The sequence below is a fragment of the Euphorbia lathyris genome, chromosome 4, assembly GCF_963576675.1.
Source record: "Euphorbia lathyris chromosome 4, ddEupLath1.1, whole genome shotgun sequence".
NCBI lineage: Eukaryota > Viridiplantae > Streptophyta > Magnoliopsida > Malpighiales > Euphorbiaceae > Euphorbia > Euphorbia lathyris.
In genome coordinates this window covers 26,865,180-26,870,404 of record NC_088913.1, presented here as the reverse complement: position 1 = coordinate 26,870,404, position 5,225 = coordinate 26,865,180, and the positions used below count along the sequence as shown (strand labels likewise).

General features: G+C 30.1%; 1 long non-coding RNA gene across 1 annotated transcript; it reads left to right on the top strand.

The window, feature by feature from the left end:
• Positions 1 to 265: 265 nt before the first annotated feature.
• Positions 266 to 3,300, top strand: LOC136227768 (uncharacterized). Its single transcript, XR_010688219.1, has 2 exons — positions 266 to 665; positions 2,729 to 3,300. It is a non-coding gene; the product is annotated as an uncharacterized lncRNA (long non-coding RNA).
• The last annotated feature ends 1,925 nt before the right edge of the window (positions 3,301 to 5,225 follow it).

Here is a 5,225-nt window from a genome sequence, read left to right as displayed (position 1 = left end):
AAAAAAAATATTAATTGGGAGCAGTGTGGCTGTGGACAGGAATCCTTGCACTAAGCAAAATTTTAAAAAAAATAAAATGTAACCCTGGTTGGGAAACAGCCCCTTCAAGGAAAAAATTCCCAACCAGGTCTAAGGGGTAATTTTTTTATGAAATTTACCCAAATAAAGGTTTAATCCAAAAACAAAGTAAATATACTTGGTTTTTTTAACCAATAATATAAAAACACATCGCATCCAATTCTACTTACTACTTTCTATACCGGTCACTTCCGATTTCTCTCTCTTCCCTCAATTGCGGCTGTATGCGACTTCTGGTTTTCTTCTTGCTTCTAATAATTTGCCATTCCACTGGGCTTTTCTTTCTTCTTCTCTCCTACACATCCATCATCGACCTCCATCTTTTACATTGAGAGTCTATCGCCAATTTCAGTAATTCTCAAGTTTAGGCAGTAATTTGAAGACTTGAAGGAAGAACAAACATCTCATAGCAGCGCGACACCATCAATCCCCTCTCATCGGTGCCGGCACTGCCCCTCTACCTTCAGCTCCTTCATCCCATTCTCTTTTTCTCTTGTTGCTCTTCCAGAGGACTCACTACACACCAGCTTCACGAATTGGAATGACAATTTCAAGCCGGCCGACCATGATCTGTTTCTCTGCTTCAGGTGAGAACTTTTAAAGCAACCCACTTCTCCTCCTTTCCATCTAGATTCATTATTCTCACTTTAGATTTCTTTATTACTTGGTTATGTTTGATTTTTCTAATTAGGTTTTGTGAGTAAGTGTGAACTATTTTTCGCAATTGTTTGGCTTGGATTGGAAACGCGATATCATTGGTTTTGGTGAATTTTTTTTTTCTATCTTAAATTGCCTATAGTTGTTGCAGTATTAATGGAGATGATGGAGAGGAGAGTGGTGAGGGAATTTGATCTTGTGGGATCTTAAGCTTTTATTTATCATAATTTTTTTCTGAGCTCTTTTTTTTTCCTTGCATTTTATGTCAATTTATTTGCTGTAGTTAGAAAACACTGGCCAAAACTTTGGGTTTTGCACAATGTTTTTTAGTCCATAAAGATTTTATTTTTCATTTCTCCTATGAATTTGGAATCAAACCACGGAATTTCAGAGCAATTCAATGTGATTTGCTTGGGTCCTATGGTGAGTGATTTTAATTGATAAACAATCTGAAATTTTATGCATCATTAGCTTTTCATTTATTTTAAAGTTTGTTCTTAGGTTGAAACAATGCTATTGTTAGAACTTTCTTGTAGTAAATTTCAAATTAATGCTCAACCAAACTTGTCAGTTTGTTTCGCGTAGTAAATTTGGTTAATGCTTTGGGAAGACAGAGGAGGGGAAAAATTCCCTAATTCCATCATTTCTTCATCTATCTCGAATTAAATCAGACCATAGACCAATTTTTATTTTTAATATGTCTTATGCAACTAGAAATCATACGGCCAAACCTTTCCATTTCCTTAAGCCTTGGATGGATCACCCTAATTACAATAAGCTGGTGGATAGTTCGTGGATGCCAAATGAGAGCCTAGTCTCCAATTTTCAGAATATGAGCTCCCTCCTTAAGAAGTGGAATAAGGATATTTTCAGTGATATTTTCAAGAAAATGTGGAGCCTTTTTAATCGTATTTCTGTCCTTCAAGTTGCTATAGAATCTTTTTCTACCCTAAGGTGATTTCTACTGAACAACATCTATTTCAAGAGCTTGAATTAGTTCTACAGTAAGAAGAGAATTTCTAGCACTAGAAGTCTAGGTGCAACTAGATTCAATCCAGAGGTAAGAACACTTCCTTCTTCCATAACTCTATGATTGACAGAAGAAGACATAATACTATAAATGGGCTCAAGAATTGATAGGGACAACTGGTCTTTAGACGAGGCAATCAAGTTTTATAGAAAACTCTTCACTAGTGATCATGCTTTAACCCATCTTTTCTTTTGCATGAGAAAGTTTCCCTTGGTCGAAGATTCATGACTATGAGTTACTTGCTAATGACCATACGGATGGCCTTGTGACTGATGGTTTCCAAGAAAGTTTTGAATTATTAAGGCCTCGTGACTGATGGATTCAAACCTCTCATTGTTTGTTTGTTGGTTAAGGAATATTTCAAAACTGGCACATTTGATTCCAACATGTGGCAAGTCATTGCATAAGCTAATAATATGCGGCAAGTAACTAAAGGTTTCTAGTTTACCTTTCTTGAGAATAAACACAATGAGTACCATTGCATTGACTTATTAAGAGTTTCCTTTTTCCTCTTATCTTTACCCTGGAGCTATGGTTATAATTTGGCATCATGCTCGAATTATGTTGTGTCTAACATATGTGATTCTTGCCTTATCATTTTTTACTTTTATTAATACTATATTAGCTTGAGTTATTTTATTTGGGTGTGGATTGTTGAAATCTAAAAGATGCACTTGGTGACTTGATTATGTTATTCTGTGATTATGAACAAGTAGTATGACATGCTGTGATAAATTGTGGGTTTTGCATAAACTGTAGATCGGGTTTTCACTCTTAAAATTGTTTCTCGACAGATAAGGATGGAAAAAATAAAATCTTATTTAGTTTTCTTTGTCTACAAATGTGTTCTTATTGGCTATTTAATGTAGTGAAAGAGTTTAGGGGAATTAGAACTCAAAAGATATGCTAGAGTTCAGAATACCAATTACTCATGTGATTCTTGCGGGTCAAACACATATATAGGATTCCACCGTTAACAGTCGGTGATAGGAGAAGAATTTCTTCCATGTTATTGTTGGAGGGAAGACAGAGGATACCTCTGAAACTTGAGAGGGATGATTCCAATATGCTCTTAAAGTATTAGATTGATTTGGTGATTGTCAAGATGAGAGTTATAACTGCACAAGAAGTTACAGCAATGGATGTTCAAGCAGTTGCAGAAGCTGAAAAGGATGCAAGGACGTAGAGGCTGCTGAAGCTGATTCAAAAGCAGCACAAGCATATATGATGGTGATTCATATCCCCCGAATGAATATAAAATGCTGCAGACACAAAATATTTTGTAATATGTAGATTTGATTGTTCTTTTGTTTTAAAAGAAAAGCATGCTTAATAATTGGACTATTCTCATCATAGGTTAATCATATTTTGATTTGTATGTTTTAATGCCTTCAACAACTTAAATGATGTTTGTAAATGGTAGTTGAGTTTTGAACTTTTGACTCACTTTAACTCTGTTCTGTATTTGGGATTGGCATTGTATTTGATCAATGCTTTCCTATCTAAGGAAAAGGGCATTTACGGGTGTAATGGTATATTATTAAGTTGGTCTTTTTGAAGCTATTCTTAAATTCCATCAATTGTTTCATGTGGTTTAAAGTACGTATATTTTTTTCCCTTATTCTGTAAGTTCTAAAAAATACGATTTCTGATTTAATGATAGAATTTGTGCTTAAAATTTATAAATTCGGTGAAATATTTGGTTTTTTTGTCCAACTCGTACAAAAGACAGCATATTTTTTAATTTTTTTAAAAAAAATTCACGTATAATCATATGTTTGTGATATGTTATTAATTAGTGATAAAGTGACGCACACATGAAGTGTAAATGACAAGATTCATGATCAAAAAGACAATTTAATGAATTATTTCAAAAATCGATCAAACTTGTCAATGTTAGAGGTAAATTGCACCATTTTAAATGTTAAAGGTAAAATTACTCCTGACTATAAACGTTAGGGGTATTTTTGCATCTTATCCCTAAAAACATTATTAACTTTCTAGAAATCGAGTTCTACGTAAAATATTTTACTTTTACAAAAATCATTTACTGTTATTTATTAAATTTATAAATTAACTAACAAATAAAATTATTTTATAACTATTTTAACAAAAATAATTAGTTTACGTAAAAGTGTACACATATTACGAAATTTGTAAAGGTTTTATACATTTTATGTAAAGTAGTGTCAAATACGTAAAGTGAGACTTAATTTAGATAAAATTGTTATTTTACAAAAAGAAAAATCTCAAACTTCGCAAAAAAAAAAAAGAGGTTCACGTAAAATCTCTCAATTTTACGTAAAGTAAGTTTGAATTTATGTAAAGTTGTTATTTTATGAAAAAAATTACTAAATTCTCCAAAAATTGAGTTCCATGTAAAATAATTGACTTTTACGAAAACCCATTTAGTGTTCTTTACTAAATTTATAAATAAATTATAAATTAGTGAACAAATAAAATTAACTTTTAATACTATTTGAACAATATATATATATATTACATAAAATTGTACAAATATTACCGAAATTTGTAAAAGTTTTATACATTTTACGTAAATGATGCTTAATTTACGTAAAAATAGTTATTTTACGAAAAAATCTCTAACTTCGCAACAAACATGAGGTTTACGTAAAATCTTTCAACTTTACATAAATCCTCTACTGATAGACTTAATTTACGTAAAGTAAGACTAAATTTACTTAAATTTGTTATTTTTATAAAAAATCATTATATTTTAACAAAATATAAAGTGTACAAATGTTACAGAAATTTGTAAAGGTTTTAAACATTTTACGTAAAGTGCAACTTAATTTATGTAAAATTGTTAATTTTCAAAAAAAAAATCTCTAACTTTGCAAAAAATATGAGGTTTACGTAAATCCACTAGTGATAAGCTTAATTTACACAAACTAAGACTGAATTTACGTAAAGTTTTTATTTTATAAAAAATTACTAACTTCCCCAAAAATTGAGTTCCACGTAAATATTTGACTTTTACGAAAATCATTTAGTATTATTTACTGAATTTATAAATGATATATTAATTAATTCACAAATAAAATTATTTTTTAATACTATTATAACAAAAAATAATTACTTTACATAAAAGTGTACAAATGTTACGAAAATTTGTAAGAGTTTTATACATTTTACGTAAAGTAGTGTCAATTTACGTAAAGTTAGACTTAATTTACATAAACTTATTATTTTACGAAAAAATATCAAACTTCACGAAAAATATGAGGTTTACGTAAAATCTTTTAACTTTACGTAAATCTTCTACTGATAGAGATAATTTACGTAAAATAATACTGGATTTACGTAAAATTCTTATTTTACAAAAACAATACTAATTTCACCAAAACTCGAGTTCCACGTAAAATATTTAACTTTTACGAAAATCATTTAGTGTTATTTACTAAATTGATAAATAAAATATAAATTAATTAGCAAATAA